Here is a 20,399-nt window from a genome sequence, read left to right on the forward strand (position 1 = left end):
CACTTAATTTTAATAATCCTTATATTTTTAAAATGCAGCATTTTAATCTTTGAAGCCTTCCAGGCACTAAATAATTGAATTTTCTAGACTGCATTCTTCAAAAATCAACCACATTGATTTAATGTTCCCATCAGAGTAGTTAAATGAAAATATCAACAAATTAAATCAGAGGCAGCAGGAAGCTCAGAACTGCTGTCATGTTGCTCCGAGGACATGTTCTTTAAGATGGGCATAGGGAGGGTCAGATGGTGCTGCTTCTGTTCTGGGGCAAGAGAACCCACTGTGTCTGCGTGGACGTCAGCATAGTCTCACCAGGTATCCAAGGCAGAGGACACTCCAATCTCCCATCTTCAGTATGAAAGTTTCCAAACTTGAAGGCCAGGCCAGGTGGGACAAACTTGTATTCACAGATACTTTAGTGGCTGAAGCAAGGAGAATCTTGACTTGAAAGCCTGCTTGGGCTATATAGCAAGAATAAAGTCAATCTGGGTAATTTATGAAACCCTGTCTCAAAATTAAAAATATAAAACAGTTGGAGATAAAGCTCAGTAGTAGAATGCTTGCCTAGCGTGGTACTTGCAAGGTTCCATGTTGTGTCCAGGTTCAATCCCCAGCAGCATCACTGATGATGATGATGATGATGATGATGATCATGATCATGATGATGAAGGTGAGGAGGAGGAGGAGGAGGAGGAGGAGGAAGAGGAGGAGGAGGCCAGTGACAAAAACCTTACAAAGTTCAATTGGCCATTCTGTCCTGTTCACCTAACTCTCAGTTAATTATCTTCCCTGTGGCTGTGATAAAGTACCCTGAAATCAACAGTTAAAGTGAGAAAAAGTTTATACTAGTTCACAGCTCAAGAATACAGTCCATTGTGTCAGAAAGGTTAAGGCAGCAGGATCTTGAAGTAGCTGGCTACATTGCATCCACAATCATGGACAAGGAGCAAAGAATACTTGCTACTTTTCCATTCTCTGCCTCTACCTACCCCTTAAGGACCCCATAACCCTCTCAGGGAATGCTGTAACCCACATTGGGCAGGTCTTCCAACATTAATTAATGAAATCAAGATAACCTCCTAGATGCCCGGGTGATTCTAGATCACACTTAGAGGACAATTAGCACTAACCTTCATAACCATTTATAACATTTATTGGCAAACTAAAGAACTTCAGGAAATAGTTTTCATCTCTGAAGGGCATGTTTAATAAGACTCTGCCAGCCAAGGCTTTGAGCATGGCCCCCTGTGTCAGGAGCCCTCTGATAAAACTCTCTGAAGTTCGTCTCTAGCTTCTTCAAAAAAGACTACCCATTGGAAAAAGTAAATTGTGTGTGAGACATTGAAAAAGAGAAGGGAGAGGGGTGTATGTGTGCATGAGTGCATGTGTGTATATGTATGTGTATGTGTATGTGTATGTGTATGTGTATGTGTATGTGTATGTGTATGTGTGTGTGTGTATGTGTATGTGTATGAGTATGTGTATGTATATGTTTGTATGTGTATGAGTATGTGTATGTGTGTATGTGTATGAGTACGTGTGTATGTGTATGTGTATGTGTGTGTATATATATGTGTATGTGTGTATGTGTGTATGTGTGTGTATGTGTATGAGTATGTGTAAGTGTATGTGTATGTGTATGTGTTACAGACAGGCAATGCAATGGCTTTTTCTTAATCTCAGAAGCGGGAAGCCACTATATGATCCACTCCCAGAGACTGTAGTATGAAAGGAGTTTCCATAAGTCAAAAAGAAAGAAGGAAGCCCTGACCTTTCCCATTGTGTCTTTAAGTCTCAGCTGAGATCAGAGGTTGAGAGGAAGCAGCTCTGCCTCAAATGGAAGACAGTTTTGATCTGAACTAGAGAAAACATAGCTCCTGCAAAATGCTTGAAGCTTCTTCCTAAGACTGACTGCCTTTAAAGCAGACAGCCGTCAGAAGGCTACAGAGTCTGTGCAGGGTACTCTGTGGGTCCGGAGACGAGGTTCCAGCAAGGTCACAACGGGGAAAGTAAATATCCCCATGCACTGTTTGTGCTCAGTGAGGTCGTTCCACTTAATAAATAGCAACAGATCCTTAAAACACAGGCTTGTCTGTCCGTACGTGGCCAAAATAAATAGGCTCTACATAGTCTATTCTGTTAGGGGCTGTAATGATTCAATTGACTTAACAGCATGCTAATCGAAATACCATGCAAAAATCAACTGTAATTGTTGTTGAAAACTCTAAATAACTACACGGACATTGAGCAAATGACCCTGTATGGCTACAGCTTGAAACTTATCCCCTTGTTCTCTCACACAGTAACTCTCAATAGAACTAAAGGATGAAATGGCAACCACGCTGTCATTAACATGACACTACAACTTGTTTGGATAATGAAAGCCTGGCAGATGGCCCGTGAGTTGCTGTCATTTTTAAACAAACACTTCCAGTTTTCCACTGGGACATGGGCCAAGTGACTAACCCCAAAGATTATTAAGGACAAAGTTTAGCTGGAGAAATAACTTTCAGCCAGTCAACCCTTCAGAGGTCCCAAACTCCAACATCTCTCTGAAAGAATTTATGTATTTATTTGCATGTCTCTATATGTGGTTTTCATACTTGCCTATGTATGTTCACATGGGTCACTGCATGCATGTGTGCATGCATACATGCACCTGTGTGTGTGTGTGGAAGCCTGAGACGGACACCGGGTGCCTTACTTGATAACTCTCAAGATTATGTATTGAAGTAGGCTCTCTCTCTCTGGGTCTGTCGCTTGCTGGTTCAGAACCTGGATTAGTTCTGAGCCAGGCAGTGTGCTGTTGGGGTTGCCATGTCTGCTTTCTGTAGAGCTAGAGTCTGAACTGCAGCCTTATGCATGACCCACTGAAGCATCTTCTCAGCCCACAGAAGAACTTTCTCCCACCATAAGCTGCTTTTATTTTATTTGTAAGATCAGTAAGCCTGACCAAATGAAAGAAATCAACTAGACAGGAGAATGTTAAACGAATTCTCCCATGCAACTTGGAATGTTTTGTAATTAGCTGGTAATGACAGTGTTTACAATAGTCCGATGCTCATTATTTGATTTTGCAGTCCCTTCTTACTCTACAGTGCAATGGCAGCAACTGGTTTTATAGAAGCAAGATTATCTTTCTATTCCTGAGGCTTCTGTCCATGTGAATGGACTCTATTATGAGTAAACAGGAGATGAAATAGGGATTTTAATATGATTATAGGTCAGTGGTTTTTGAATTATTAATGTATAAAACATCCCAGGGGAAATTGCTGAATATATCGTCTGTGAAAGACACAATTAAATAAACAAAAAGCAATCTACAGGCTGGAACACACTTTGGTTCTCATGGAGTGTTCGCACATGTGTCCTCCAGCACCAAACTTAACAGGGCTGAGAGGACAACATAAAGAGAGGCAAGTAAATTAATTTCACTTCATCACCCAGAACCTGGAGGAGAACGGTGTGTAGGGGAGCAGCCCAAAACCAGAAATATGAACTTCAGGGATAAACAACAATGCTTAAGGGCATAAAGGCAGCATCAAAGGAGATTCATCTCGGGAGGGGATACAAAACAGTAGAGATGTGATAGATTTATTTGTGATATTGTACCTATATCATAAAAGTCCCTCAGTGAATGAAAAAGAAAGCCTGAGGTAGGAGACTTTTCAGTCTAAATTAGGTAATATTCCCAACACACATGAGACTCTGGGAACTTCTGTTCATTTGCTTCTCTTTGATAGTGCAAGAGTCCCTTTGCCATGATAATCAACTTCTTTATTTTCTTGGCTCCTATAAATGCTCCTGTAGGTAGTCATTGCAGGGTGAGAAGATAGCCTACACTAGATGTCATGGCTCACACTGTAGAAAAACTTCCCATCCAAGCCTAGACAAGATGGCTCACTAAACTTGTTAAGAAGGAAGAAAGCAGGCTTACCTATTTTCCTAATCTGTGTGTCCAACAATTCAATTTATTCTCATGCCGATGGCCCAAAGTGATCATGAAATTCCATACATTGAAAAGGTCAGTCCCAAAACATTTCCCTCATTCAGATGCCAGAAAAGGAGTACATGGGGTAGAGAATGAAAATGTCCCAGGGCAGAAACCTCTGTTCTTGGGGTAGTGAAATGCTGTGTCTGCCTGCTCAGAAGCTCTTTCAATTGTGATGCTTAGAGATTATAAAAGAGGTTTCATTATGCAGGCCTATCGTTAAAGGATTGACCATGATGATGGAACTCAGTCTCAAGTCCTCTTCTTTGCTTGCTATTCCTGGCTACCTGGAAGCATCCTGTAGCTTGCTAGGTTCTAGTCTAGAGTAACCCCACCAGCAGAAAGCTCAGAGACAGTAGAAAGACACTTCCAATAATTAGCAAAAGACATCCCTACTACCCTGTGGAAGGCCTGGATATTTTAAGATCCTTGTTCTAGGAACCAGGTGCAAAGCCCACATGCATAGAGTCTTTTAGCACAAACCTTAAAAAGTCCTCCAAGATCAACTTATCCAAGCCACCCACTCCCAGTAAAATGAAAAGCAGATCACTTCCTGTCCCCCTTCATGAACTCCCACGCGCAATGATGATTTCAACTTTGTCCCATAAATATCTTCTTTTTTTAAAAAAAGATTTATTTATGATTATATGTGAGTATACTGTAGCTGTCTTCAGACACACCAGAAGAGGGCGTCAGATCCCACTACGGATGGCTGTGAGCCACCACGTGGTTGCTGGGATTTGAACTCAGGACCTTTGGAAGAGCAGTTAGTGCTCTTAACCACTGAGCCATCTCACCAGGCCACACAAGTATCTTCTATGAGCTAATTATGAGTAAAGGACACTGCAGAGGATATACTCATGTTATCTTTGGTTACTGAACAAACATTTTAGTTTATTGGAGACAACTATCACATGTAACTTTAACTGTCAACTTGACACAGCTGTGAGTCACCCAAGAAAAAAGAGTCTCAATTTAAGGATTTTCCAGAGCAGACTGGCTTGTGGACATGTGTACTAGGGGTTGTCTTGGAGGTAATTGGTGTAAGAGGGTCCAGGCCACTGTAGGTGGCACCATTCCCTAAGCAGGCTGTCCTGAGCTAGATGTAGAAGCTACCTAAACGTGAACCTGTGAAGGACACTTCTTCCGTGGTTCCTGATAGACACCCCAGGCTGTGAGTGAGCTCCCTGGTTGGAGGTAATGCTGCATGGAATGTGGAGTAGGCCTGGTTTTGGTTCCTGCCTTGAGTTCTTGCCCTTACTACCCTCAGTAATGAGGTGTGACCTTGAAGCCTAAGATAAAATTAACTCTTTCCTATCCTAAGTTGCTTTTAGTCACAGTATTTTTATAATACAGATATAAAAGGAAACTAGAACAGATATACTATGTATAATGACAGAAAACTTTAATAGATTTAAAGAAAAATTAAAAATAAAGCCTTATTAATTCAGATGGCACTGATTCATAATTAGTGTTAAGTTAATAGAAGCTATGCAAATTTTTTTCCTGGCAAAGCCTTTCCTAATAAATCAAGAAATTAATTACACAATAATGAGTTTTATACTTGGTTGGATTCTATACCTTTACCCTTTATTTTACTGAATCCAATTGAAAGTCAGATTATCTGATTTGTCACACCTGCAAAACTTAACAGAAGAATATGTAATACAGAGCGCAGATGTTAAACTCTTTCTACAACAAAGTCCTTTGATTTGGCTATTTTATAAAATGTACCTAACCAATTTGGCAAGTTTAGGTTGTTTTATTCACAGATATAAGAAAATATTGTATACTTCTGTTCAATGTAATCCTCATAGAGAATATGATCTTGGTTGTTATTTCCTAGGTAATGACATCATTCATAATAAAAACTGCATCTTCTAAGGCAGCAGGAGCACTGAGATTTAAAAGTTCTTTAACAATAAAACTCTGGGGGGAACCTAAAGGTTCTGCCAGGCTATAAAACATGTTCAAATGCATTGTAAGTGGAAAAGAGATATTCTTCTTTGTACAATACATGCTAGGCTAACAGATTTCTCCCCTTGGCTTAAGTTTACATGAGATATGAATCTCTAGGTCCAATATTGAACAACAAATCATGCAGATACTTGTGGTTCCATTGACTGTATGGAGCCTTTACTAGTTTAAAACATCTTTTAATTATTAGTGAGTGTTCATGTGTGTGTGAACATGACACATATACAGTACTCAGTAGAGGGAGAGCATGTGTATAATGGCACATATATGGAAGGCAGAGGACAAATCTGTGGGGTCAGTTCTTTCAACCTTTATGAGGGTTCTAAGGCTGGAACCCAGATCACAAGGCTTACCATGGGAGACATTATCCATTGAGTTCTCACTCACCACACACACTTTCCCACTTGAAATAATAGCAAAAAGAGAAAAATAAAACAGGCTCTTATTTCAACATTAAAAATTGTCAATAGGAAGCCAGAGAGATAGCTATGTTGATAGAGTGTTTTCTACACAAGTGTGCGGACTTGGGTTTAATTCCCAATTAACCCAAATAATTAATTTATTTTTTTAAAAAAAGGGACAAGGATTCCAAAAGTCTGCTAGCAACCTACCAGCCTACTCTAAGTGGAAACTTCCAAGACAATAAGAAACTCTGTCTCAAAAAATAAGGTAACTTGGGCTGCCAGTACTGCCCAAAAGAATCTCAGAGGATCAAAACCCCTAGTACCAAGCATGAAAAACCTGTTGAATGATTGTTCAAGACAGTCCAAGTGATTCCCAAATCAATATAGATTATAAATGTATCCCTTCCCTGCCTCAGATGTTGAAAGTGGGCCTTATTGCTGAAGACACTGCACACAGATGATTTCATCTGAATCTGACCTCAACATGTCTTTCCTGCTGTCTAGCTTCCATGGTTCCAGAAAATACTATTCAAGCTTCTAAGTGAGGAAAGCTATTTAACTCTCTTACTCAACTGTAACACCTATGAACCATGACAGTTACCAGCATGGCAATATATGCATAAAGGTGCAATCAGTGGCACCCACATGTCAGTAGCAACCAGCACCTGTCTGATTGAACATAAGGCTCACTCAGCAGAAGAGAAATCATTCCAGGTTCTGTAAACCTAGCTAGCTTTCTGAGGCTAGTGAGATCATGAACTTTGGGAAATATTATCCTGCCCCACGGGACCTAGTTATTCAGGAGGGTTGAGGAGGACCAGGCCTGAAAGAGAAATGGATGAGAAAAAGGAGCAAGACCAAGCAAAAGGTTATCTTGTCAAGGTCTGTTTAATGAAAGGCTGAAGGCCTGGTTATAAGCTCACAGTGAAAAGGGAATAGGGAGGGGGCTGAGGGAAAATGATTAAAGGCACAGAAGGAGGGAAGGACATCTGGGGCCTATGCTAGCGGAAGGCTGGCGGCATCTTGAAACATCTTGCGGTTTTTCTGGAATGCTGGTTTCTCCTTAACAACCCCAGGTGTTTAGCCAAGAAAAGTACCAGTTGGTTCCCACAATCAGACTTGTGTAAAGGAGGGGGAGGTTCAGGTCCCAACAAAGGGTCAGTGGATTCTCAGGGTGGGAGCTGTTGAAAGTCTGGTTTCCCAGTTTGGTCTCCCACAAAATATCAATCTATCAATCTATCAACGCCACTATGCTAGACCAGTACAATTACTTACTACATTTTAACCTCATCTGTATACCCACAGATAAACGTTGAAGTCATCGAAGAATCCTCTCTTTATAGCACATGGAGACCATCACAGAAACCCACAGCTGGACACAATGCAGAGATGAACAGACTTGGGGAAACCCACCCCAACAAATACTTATATGCTCCAGCATATATGGCTCAAGAATGTCTCAGAAGTATGAAAAGACTGTAGAGCCAGAATATCAGTAAAGCTGCTATGAAAGTCTCTCCCAGAAATGGCAATATAAATAAGACTGGAACAGTGGTATTATCAATGATATGTTAATGTGGAAAGTGGAAACTTTCACAGGATCCCTGGACAAAGAACTACAGGCAACTCATGACTGCTATGAAAGAGAGTTAGCCTCTCTCATACATGAGTGCCTCATTGGTTTTCCAATGCAGAGTGATCAGCCTTGAACACATGGACTCAGCAAAGGGTGTATGTGTGTGTGTGTGTGTATACACACGCACACACACATGTGCATTAAGACATATATATGAATATATATATATATTCATATATATATATATATTACATGTTACACAATAAAAATAAGCAAACAAAAATGGTTATCAATTTGAAAGGGGTCCACGGGCAGGGCTTGAGGGAAGATAGCTGGGAAGGGCTGGAGGAAGAAAATGGAGGAAGGAAAATAATAAATTCTGTTTCAATCAAAAACATACTTTTTAGAAAGGTCCTAGATGGATCTCTGCTTGCTACATACATGTGCATAGACACAAGTTGTCAAGAGTAGTGACTGAAATGAGCTGGACTCCAAATCAGTTTACTCAATAAAGTAGAGATGATAGATAGGTTACATCTTTTTACAAAGTTATGAATCGATTTTAATGCCAATAGATTAGAAATGAAAGAAACAGAGAACAAATATCACTGTGAAAAGGAACCTCAGGATCTGAAGGCCCCTGCCTGGAGCTGTCCTGGGATAAAGCATAGGTACGGACAGTCAGCATCATGGGTTCAGGATTTGAGTTTCTCTATGAAGCCACTGAATGAAGCATGCTGACCAATGTCCTTATTTCTAAGATGGAACAGACAGGGAAACCATGACAGACATGAGACTGTGACCCCACATGGCTGTGGTTCTACCACCCCAAGAATGGCTATGGTCACTTCCATAGGTTGAGTTGTGTCATCTCTCAAAAGATGTGTTCCAAAGTCCCATATAGACACATCCAGACAAAGCAAGCCAGGAGATGTTAGTAGCAGACACTGGAGTCAATAGTTACAAGCTAAGGATTGTGGGTAATCATCAAACCAAGAAGGACCTTTCCCTAGAGCCCTCCGAGTGAGCATCATTAGGCCAACACCTTGGACTTTTCAGCCTCCACAACTGAGAGCAAATAATCACTTTTGTCTAAGCCACCCCACTTGTGGCCATTTATCAAAACAGCACTAGAAAACTCACACAGTGACTTTCATACCTAATATCACTATAGCCCATTTCATCCTAAGACAGGTTACAGTGGCAAGAATCCCAGTGCACAGAAACATGACACACACACACACACACACACAACTGCTTACATGACTGTTGTTTCTGAAGTAGAACATTCTTGCAATGATGTGTGATTCTCTCCACTGGAAAAGGTAAAGGGAGAGTGTGAAAATCTTGAGGAAACCGGTAGAAACAACAAAATAACAAATGTTAAAGTTGGAATCAAATCTGAGAATGCATATCTCAGAAACTACACTGGGACCAGCAAGATGACTCAGTGACTAAAAGTGCTGCCATGTAAGCCTGAGGGCCTGGGTTTGATCCCCAGAACCATGGTGGGAGAACATGAACCCTCTGTCTCTCTGTCTCTCTGTGTCTCTCTCTGTATCTCTCTGTGTCTCTGCCTCTGTCTCTGTCTGCCTCTGTCTCTGTCTCTGTCTCTGCCTCTCTCACACATGAACCCTGTCTCTCTGTGTGTCTCTCTCTGTATCTCTCTGTGTCTCTGCCTCTGTCTCTGTCTCTGCCTCTCTTTCTCTCTCTCTCTCTCACACACACACATACACACACACACACACACACACAAACAAGTAAGTAATTTAAAAAAGCCATATTGTAGCACTAACTTCCACTAGCTACCTGTGATGAACTGCCTGTCCACTGGTAGAACTCAAATTGTGCAGCTTGAAGCCCTGGACTGTACAATAGGTATGAAATGACTTCACACAGTCATGAACCAAGAGAAATATCCATGCATGCGGTTTCCTCTGTGCTGCAATGTCAGGTAGCAATCTGGATAGAATAAGCATACCCTGTCATCCCCTCCTCTGTTGCCATGCCTCCGCGTTCATTCATTCATCCACGTGTCCAATGAGCACAGACCACATATCTTCACATGCTAGCCGCTCTGGGCTTCCATGGGCCAATGAAAACACAACACATTAAGTTTGCTTCACAGCACATGGAGTGAAAATGTGTCAGGATGTAAAAGGGATAAAATAAATCCATTGTTCAAAAGTAAGTCATAAAGCTTTCCCTCAGATTCTAGCTCTTTAGCGAATTCAAGATTTTGTTCTCAATACTAAATGTACAGTTCAGAAGAGCCAGGTATTGGTGGTTTACCAACAGGAGGCTTAGGGAGTGTTTTGTTGTTTTTTTTTATTTTACTCACTCAAAGGTATACGGAATGAGAACTCAGAAAAGGGGGGAGGGGTGCTGAAGCAGCAGCGTGTTTTTCCCTGGCATGCTCCATGAAGACAGAGAATTTAATTTCCTGTTCTGCACAGCCAGAGTTTGGGGGCAAATAAGTGGGGTTTCCAACAGGCTGTATAAAAAATAATAGGCATAGCTAGTGTATAGGCAGTGGGAAAGCTGGAGGCTGATGGAGCAGGCAGAATGCTGAGGTGCATGTGTATGTGTGTGTCTGTGTGTGTGTCTGTGTAATGTATGTGTGGGTGTGGTGATGTGTGTGTATGTGGTGTGTATGTGTGTGTGTTTGTGTGTGTGATTGTGTGTATGGATGTGTGTATGTGGTGTGTGTATGTGTGTGTGTGGTGTGTGATGTGTATGTGGTATGCTACAGAGTGTGTGTGTGTGGTGTATATGTAGTATATGTGTGTGTATGGATGTGTGTATGTGTGTTGTGTGTTGTGTGTGTGTGATGTATATGTGGCATGCGACAGTGTGTGTGTGTGTGTGTGTGTGTGTGGTGTATATGTGGTGTATATGTGGTGTATGTGTGGTGTGTGTGTTTGTCTATGTGTGTGTGTGTTGGGAGCGGTATGTCTGTGTATGTCTAGTGAATGTTTATATCTAGTGTGTGTGTATCTTGTTTTTGTATGTATATATCTGTGTGTGTCTAGTATGAGTTTGTGTGTAGTGTGTCTGTTTGTGTGTCTGTTGTATGTGTATATGACTGTGTTTGTATCTATTTGTGATTCTGTTTTATGTGTCTATGCCTATATCTGTGAATATATCTGCGTGTGTCTAGTATGTATGTCTGTGTCTGTGTGTCTGTGTATGTATGTATGTGAGAGTCTGTGTTATGTGTGTAGTTGTCTGTATCTATATGTGTCTATGTATCTGTCTGTATGTGTCAAGTATGTATTTATGTCTATTGTGTGAAATCTTTTGTGTGTCTGTGTTGTGTGTAAGTCTAGTATGTGTTTGTGTCTATTATGTGTGTCTGTCTGTGTATATTATCTCCATGTGGGTCTCTATGTATGTATCTGTGTTGTGAGTGTAGGTGCCTCTATCTGTATGTGTGTGGTGGTGGTGGTGGTGGTAGTGTATGTGTGTGTGTGTGTGTGTGTGTGTGTGTGTGTGTGTATGAGTAGAGGTGGTTATGATGCTAAGGTCCTGCTCACCAATTGGTTCTTGATCTGTCAGTAACGAAGCCATGGGCCAATTTTTAGACAGAAGGAGGAGGCAGGACTTCTAGGTGCTGGGATGCTTCTGATGGAGAAAAGTTGACCAGCCATGTGAGATCTTACATGGAGTGGCCACACATGCCCCTCCTATAGGTGGGTGGTCAGGGGATAAAGTTTAGGGCAGATGGGAGGTATGGAGCTAAGAGTATTGATAAGGGCATGCTAGCTGTGAGAGTTTAACAATGCCCAGCAATTGTGCCAAGAAAGCAAGTTGAAAACGAACAACTGTAAATGTGTCTTTTATCCATAAATTCAAGGGAATCTGGATGAGGGCTGGTAATGCAGCCCCTTCCAGGAGCTAAGGTGGGGTAGCAAAAGAGCTACATACAATGTGTGTGTGTGTGTGTGTGTGTGTGTTATTTCAAGTGGCCACAAATGTGCATCCACTAGGAGTATTGGGCACTGATGCTGGAAATGTGCATGAGCTGAGCTCAGGTGGATACAAAAGGGAAGAGGCCCAGGGAAAGAGCAGCACTGTAGGATGAACGAGGAGAAAGCCCTCTGCTAGGCCTCCGTTTAAATAGCCCCGGCCTTCCTGGTGATAGAATGCTTTTTGTTTACCTACTTAAACTGCAGTAAAAGAGACCTTCAATGAAAACTGCAACTCACTCCTCTCCTGCCAGTCATCACAGATGTGCCACCCAAGCCTAGGGAGGCAGCCCAACCTCCACTGCTGATGTTTCTATTTATATTTTTAAATTCCTCTTAACTGGGACAATGGACACTTTGTTGAGTTCCACATGGAATTAAGGCCCTGTGAATTGTCTTTATAGAAAAAGGATATTCTCCTTCTCCTTATCTTTGTTGCAAAATTCTATAGAGATCTCACCAACACAAAGATTACCTCTAGATTCATCACTGGCATTTTATTTCTGTAAAGGATCAGACAGTAAATGTTTTGAGGCTTTGGATACCATACAGTTCCTGTTATGCCAACTAGTGTAAGACAAAACAGTCATCGACCACATGTAAATCAATGAGCATGGCTGTGTTTTAATAAAACTTTATTTATGATATGAGGAACAGATTTGGAACATGTGTGATATTTGATGGCTTCTTCTTTAGTGAAATGCAACTGTCCTTTTGAAGTAAGCAAATGTTCAATCTACTTTGTAATTGGTCAATTTTAATTTATTTTCCCACTCAGTTTGCTCCTCATTTTGATAATTTGGATTAAGAATTTTTTCAATTGCAAAAGTTTAAGAGATGGTGCTAGAAAATACTGGGTAGGAAACATGGAATTGAAAAACAATAAAGAGGTTATTAGCAGTTCAATTATTCCCACGACAACTAGAACAATATCCTACTGGGAAACTAAGAAGCCAAGATAGGATACATGATTCAAAGTTATCCTCTCTAAGGAAAAAGAAACTGGGGGTATATAGGGTGTGTGTGTGTGTGTGTGTGTGTGTTGTGTACACATGAGTGTGCATGTGCGTATACCAGGTGGGAGATGGGGCAGGAATTCACAAGGACAAGCTTTCTTACTAACCTGGAAGCTTGCCTTTCTGGCTAGGCTGGCCAGCCATCAACCTCTCAGAATCTAATGGTTTTCCTCACCAACGCTGGCATGTACAGCCAGGTCTGGCTTTTTTCCCCTTCCCTTCTCCCTCTTGGGCCCCACTCACTCTGGCCCAAAGGTTTTTTTTTTTTTTTAATTTGTTTCTCATTACAGAAGGTTGTGAGCCACCATGTGGTTGCTGGAATTTGAACTCATGACCTCCAGAAGAGCAGACAGTGCTCTTAACTGCTGAGCCATCTTACCAGCCCCAGGCCTGGCTTTTTACATGGGTGCTAGGGATTTGAATTCAGAGTAAGTGTTCCTCACCAAGAAGTCATCCTCCCCTCCCCCAGGCCAAGCACTGGGACTTATATACCCGCTCCCACGGCTTAACAGGCAAAGGAATCTGAATGCCTGCTAGCATAATGATAATAATAACAATAATAATAAATATAACACTCCAAGTAAACCAGGCCTTCTGTCCAACTATCCAGTCCCAATGAGCATATGCTCAACACAAAGCAGCCACATCACTAATGAAGGCCACCTGGGCATAATGGCATATCCATGTAATCTCAGCACTTAGAAAAAGGAGGGGGGGAGCTTGCCAAATGTCTGAGGCCAGCTTGCACCATACAACAAGATCAGTTTATTTCCTGTTGCTATGATAAACACCATGACCAAAAGAAACCAAAAGAAGAAAAGAAATTTATTTCATCTTATAATTTACATCCATCATTAAAGAAAAGAACCTGGATGAATGCAGGAACTGAGGCAGAGGCCACAGAGGAGCCCCACTCACTGGATTGCTCTCCCTACACTCCTCAGCTTGTTTTCTTACAAGGCTCAGAACCACCTGCCTGGAGGTGGCACTGCCCACTGCTCTAGATCCTTTCACATCAAGCACTAATCAAAAAATCCCCAACAGAATTGCCAGCAGGCAATCTGCTAGAGGCGATTCCGCAACTAAAATTCCCTCTTTCCAGTTAGACACTGGCTATGAGGGGTAGACAAAAGGAGAGAGGGTAGAAAGAAAGAAAGGAAGGAAGGAAGGAAGGAAGGAAGAAAGAAAGAAAGAAAGAAAGAAAGAAAGAAAGAAAGAAAGAAAGAAAGAAAGAAAGAAAGAAAGAAAGAAAGGAGGGAGGGAGGGAAGAAAGAAAGGAGGGAAGGAAGAAGGGGGAGGAATGGAGGAGGGAGGAAGGAAAGAAGGAAGGAAGGAAGGAAGGAAGGAAGGAAGGAAGGAAGGAAGGAAGGAAGGAAGGAAGGAAGGAAGGAAGGAAAAGAAAAAACATAAAAGGTTTTGTTTTTAAAAGCCAAAAAAGAAAAGAGAAAGTAGAGAAAACATTGCAGGGAAGTCATAAAGCAGGGTAAGTATGTGAGCAAAATAGTGTGGTTCAGACATGACAAGTCTGTGGAGTTTCTGGTAGCATTTTTTAGAACCACATGTAAGTAAATCTATCAGAAAATCCCAATTTCTCTGAAAATAAATAAACATTTATCCTTTACTAGTTATCTGATACGTCAAAGGAGGCCCTTTGTTAGTGTTATCAATGGAAGATAATGGGAGATTGGTATAAAGTTGAACTACAGACAACACACACAAAGATCAGAAAGGTTTCTGCAAGGCCATAATAGAATAGTTTCCCTTTGGCACATTACAGTCATTTTTAATATTGTCAAAGATTCTCTGCTATCTCCCTATCTCCAGAAGATATGCTCTTTACCTGAGTGTGGATTATGCTTTGAATGAAGCACCTGAGAAATTTTCAAGTATGAACAGGCCTGTAGCTAATAAATCCCAGGAGAGGTTGTGTTTTCAGGAGAGTTGGCTGTGGGCTGTGACATAGACCAGCAGCTGTGGAGAGTGCCACATGGGGAGAACTGAGGCCTGCATCCCAGAGGATGTGAAATGATATGCAGGTCCTCCCACCCAGACAAGCCTCCAGAGGACAGGGGCTATGGCCAGCCTCCTGATAGCAACCCAGTCTCCAAGTATCCCATCTGGAGTCTTAACCCTCTAAATCTGTGTCAGCTAATACATCTTTGATTGTTGGTGATTGTCTTAGTTAGGGTTTCCATGGATGTAAAGAGTTGTGTTACATGGTAATTCATCTCAGCGTGATGTAAAGTCAAACATATTGGGAATGAATGTGTGGCCAATAAGTCTTGTGGGATCATCAAAAATCGACAGCTTTTTACCCAAAAGTTGTAGAATTATTTCCTATGATTCTTTGTTCTTCAACCTCTGTTGTTCTCCAGTTCTTAAGAACATTCTGGTCTCTCTGCTCCTCCCTGTTCCAGAGATAGCTGCATCTTCTTGTGTAGTGCCAGCCTCATCCTGTAGACAAAATGGTGAAGGTCGGTGTGAACAGATTTGGCCGTTGGACCAGCAATAGAGACTGGTTACCATGGCTGCCTTTGGCTTTGCATCTGGCAAAGTGGAGATTGTTGCCATCAATGACCCCTTTGCTGACCTCAACTACTTGGTCTACATGTTCTAGTATGACTCCACCCATGGCAAGTTCAACAGCACAGTCAAGGAGAATGGGAAGCTTGTCATCAACGGGAAGCCCATCACCATCTTCCAGGAGCAAGATGCCACTAACATCAAATGGGGTGATGCCGGTGCTGAGTATGTCGTGGAGTCAACTGGCGTCTTCACCATCATAGAGAAGGCTGGGGCCCATTTGAAGGGTGGGGCCAACATCATCTCTGCCCCTTCTGCCAATGCCTCCATGTTTGTCATAGGTGTGAATCATAAGAAATATGACAACTCACTCAAGATTGTCAGCAATACATCCTGTACCACCAACTGCTTAGCTTCCTTGGCCAAGGTCATCCATGACAACTTTGGCATTGTGGAAGAGCTCATGACCACCATCCATGCCATCACTGACACTCAGAAGACTGTGGATGCCCCCTCTGGGAAGCTGTGGCATGATGGCTGTGGGGCTGCCCAAAACATCATCATTCCTTCATCCACTGATGTTGCCAAGGTTGTGGACAAGATCATCCAAGAGCTGAACGGGAAACTCACTGGCATGACTTTCCGTGTTCCTACCCCCAATATATCCATTGTGGATCTGACATGCCACCCAGAGAAACCCACCAAATATGATGACATCAAGAAGGTGGTGAGGCAGGCATCCGAGGATCTACTGAAGGACATCCTGGCTTTACACTGAGGACCAGGTTGTCTCCTGCAATTCCAACAGCAACTCCCACTCTTCCACCTTTGATGCTAGGGCTAGCATTGCTCTCAATGACAACTTTATGAAGCCCATTTCCTGGTATGGCAATGAATACAGCTACAGCAACAGGGTCATGGACCTCATGGCCTACATGGCCTCCAAGGAGTAAGAAGCCCTGGACCGCCCACCCTAGCAAGAGAGCAAGAGGGAGGCCCTCGGCTGCTGAGGATTCCCTGTCCCAACTTCGCTCCCAACACTGAGCATTTCCCTCACAATTTTCATCCCAGACCCCCATAGTAATAGGAGGGGCCTAGGATATGTTCCATATTCTCTTGAATACCATCAATAAAGTTTGCTGCAAACACACACACACACACCAAAAAAAGAACATTCTGCATCATTTGTCAGCAACTTTTCATTACCATATTTGGAACTACATCTACTTTACTATGCTTCATCCTACCCCAAAGCTCTATAAGGCAAAGGCCAGCTTACTCTGCTTAGAGCTTCCACACCAAGACCCAAATCGCAGCAATGGCAGCTCTGCAGTCATGCCTCAGACTCCAGCAATAGAGACTCTACAGTCATGCCTCAGACTCCAGCAAAGGAGACTCTGAAATCAGGCCCTCAGATCCCAGCAATGGTGACTCTGCAACTGTGCCCTCATCACAGAATAAAGTACATCTTTGAGATAGGAGGTACGGGCCATGGACATCAGGCTGAGGCTTTCCTCTAAGCACACATTTTCAGGCGTGAACATTTACCTCTTTCTTTCCCCATCCCCTTCCAGAAAGATCTCGTAGTATCAGCGTATGTGACCTACCTGATTTGGCACTAGTCCATAAAAATGCCTTCCTGTCTTTGGAGCCTTGTGAGCAAAACTGTCTATAACATCTCCTTGAGGCTGCAGGGAAGTGAAAAACAGTAGATTGGGCTGGGTGGAGAGCTAATCTTTGCTCCTTGATCCTGCCTTCCTGACAACAGCCAATTGGCTTCTCCTTGTGGTGGACTGAACATACGCTGGACTCTTTTAGCCCAAAACAACGGAAACAGCTGTGTTTGCAAGTTATTGCTTGCCAGAACTTATTCCTCTCATACTTGTTCAAACATCTACGAGCTGAGAAAAGGCTGATGGAAGGAAAAGAGTATTCTGTTGTCCTCAAATTATAGGGAACTGGGGAACTGAATTCATACTAACATGAGGCAGGAAGCAAGGGTGTTTTTCCCTACAGTTCTCTCAGAACTAGAGAATGAAATAGAACTCTGGTTGTAAGTGTAAAAACATATGCTCTGTGTTCTGAGAGGACATTTAATTTTTTAAGCTGGAGAGACAGTTCAGTGAGTAACGTACACGCCTTGCAAGCACACAAGAAACAGAGTTCAACTTCCAGACCCATGTAAAAAAAAAAAAAATCCATGTGTGCTGACACACATTTGCTCTCCAGAGCTGGTGAATATCCAGAGAGCAGTAGCCAGACAGCCTAGCCTGCTTGGCCAGTTCTAGGTCAGTGAGAGACCTTGTCTCACAAAACTAGCTAGAGAGACACTTGAGGTGGTCCTATGGACTCCCTATGCAGAAAAACACACATATACACATACACACACCCCTACATGAATGGACAGTCTCGGCATGATTTGCAGCCTCCACATTAATTTGAGTGTGACTCATTATAGTCACCGACATTGTAATCATCTAGCAAAAGAAATAACATGCTTTATCTGGTAATAAAAATTCCCAGGATGAATCAGTAAGTTCAGAGCGCCAGGCTGGTTGGTTTGTACCTCTGATCTCAGCATCCAAGGGCCTCCACGTGTCTAGAATCCTCCACTCCAGGACCCACACTGGTCCTCTTCCATTTTCTTGCCTGCCCAATTTACACTTTGAATTCAGATTGTTTAAAGATGAGCCAAGCTGATGCTTCTCAAGAGTTTATTATTGATTTGAATTATGAATTGAATCCAAGATGATTTTGAATCTTGTGCCAAACCTGAAGTTATTCCAAAATGCTTACTTTGGCAAAGAATACTAGAATGCCTGTCACATAGTAGGCACTTAATACTTATATGATCCTACTATACATACAATATATTTCTTTTTTTAAAAGATTTATTTATTTATTTTATGTATATGAGTACACTGTAGTTGTCTTCAGACACACCAGAAGAGGGTGTCAGATCCCATTACAGATGGTTGTGAGCCACCATGTAGTTACTGAGGATTGAACTCATGACCTTTGCAAGAGCAGTCAGTGCTCTTAACCACTGAGCCATCTCTCTAGCCCCATACAATATATTTCTTTACAAAGTTGTAGCAATATGTTCTTGAAATATGAATCACAGGTTCTTTAATAGAACTAGGACATGAAACAGAGTCCTACCCTGCCATCTCCCATGAGTAAATGATTTCTTCAATATCCATATATTGGATACATTCTGGACAGATATTTTTGTTCTTGGGGATATAAAATTCAGTAGTGTATGCAAAAATGTGTCAGTAGCTTGAGTTATAGCTTAGTTGGTTGAATATTTGGCTGGATTGTAGAAGGCCCTGTTAATCCAGACCCCAAGCTCCCAGAATATTGCCTCTGAGACTCAATTATATTCACAAATACCTAGGCCATAAGCTTTGGCTGTTCTCCAATAAGATCATACCCAAATATCTCATTTTTTCTAATCTAAGTTCTGCCATGTGACTGGCTATCTTTGTTCAGGTTCCATGCGTGCCCTCCTTCCTGTTCCCAGGGGTCCAATCTCTTGCACATGGCTCTAACCCAGAATCCCTTCTCTTCCCAGATGTCCCAACTTTCTGCCTCAGCTATAGGATAATCATCTCTAATTGACAGGTGTTGTATCCATACTGTACACAAGAGATTTTTCTCTATAAGACCCTACATTTAATCCTCAGTACCATACAAATTTGGCTTGGTGGCACAGGCCTATAATACCGGCACTGGCAGATGAGTGCAGGAGAATCAGAAAGTCTAGGCCATCCCTGGCTACACACAGTGTTGAGGTGAGCATGAGATGCATAATCTCAACAAAACAAACTGTGTTCATCTCCCTAAGCTATGAAAATCTTTATAACAAATCCCCTTATATGGACTTGTATATTGGCAGGAAAGGTGGGAGAAGTAGGGTAAAAGAAGGAACAAAAGGGATTTTCAATACATTCTTATGAGCATATATCAAAAAGAGCTCCAGTGCTTGGTCAGGCTGTGTCGCATACCTTTACTCTCAGCAACTAGGGAGCAGAGTCAGGTGGATAGCTGTAAAAGCCAGCCTGATCGCCCCAGTGAGTTAGAGGCCATGGCTATATCCCCGTTTCAAATAACAAAACAAATTGGGGTCTGAAGAAATGATTCAGTGGTTAAGAGCATCAGCTGCGCTGAAGTAGACCTGGGTTCATTTCCCTGCACCCACAGGGCAGCTCCCACCTATGTCTTACTCAAGTTTTCCAGGATCTAATATTCTGGCCTTCACCCTATGCACATGGAGCACATATCCACAGGCAAAACACTCATACACATAAAATAAAAATAAATAAATATGCTTAAATGTGATGCTGCTCAAATTTCATTCTGGGCTAGAGAGGTGACTCAGGGGCTAAAAACTCAGGGGACTCAAGCTCTGTTCCCAACACCAACATAGTGGCTCACAACCATCTGTAACTTCAGTATGGAATCAGATCTAAGCCTTTTCTGGCTTCTCTGGACACCACAGATGTACAACACAGATGTGTCGCACAGATGTACACATATGGTACACATGCATAAATGCAGGCAAAATACTCACACATTAAAAATAAATAAATCCATTTTTTAAAAAAATGTAAAATTCTATCCTGAGAGTACTCCCCACACACATACATACCCACACATCTTAAAGTAACTCTTCCCAGTTTCTTTTTTCTGGGGAAGAAATGAGAACAACCCACTAATGTAGCTTTCTTTCAAAATCTCTACAAATTAGATCAAGGCAATTTTGAATACCCAACAAATGTGTCTATCTTGAGACATCTCTGTCTCCTTTTTATATTTTTCACCTTCCTGTCTTGCATTTTGCATTTTCCTTGACTGTTGAGTCCATGGTTTCTATGGTATCTTCGGCATCTGAGATTCTTTCTTCTATCTCTTGTATTCTGTTGTTGATATTTGCATCTA

At 42.0% G+C, this 20,399-nt stretch overlaps 1 pseudogene; it reads left to right on the forward strand.

The window, feature by feature from the left end:
* The first annotated feature begins 3,985 nt into the window (after positions 1–3,985).
* LOC127697754 (glyceraldehyde-3-phosphate dehydrogenase-like) lies at positions 3,986–16,408 on the forward strand (annotated as a pseudogene).
* The last annotated feature ends 3,991 nt before the right edge of the window (positions 16,409–20,399 follow it).

The sequence above is a fragment of the Apodemus sylvaticus genome, chromosome 12 (genome assembly GCF_947179515.1).
Source record: "Apodemus sylvaticus chromosome 12, mApoSyl1.1, whole genome shotgun sequence".
NCBI lineage: Eukaryota > Metazoa > Chordata > Mammalia > Rodentia > Muridae > Apodemus > Apodemus sylvaticus.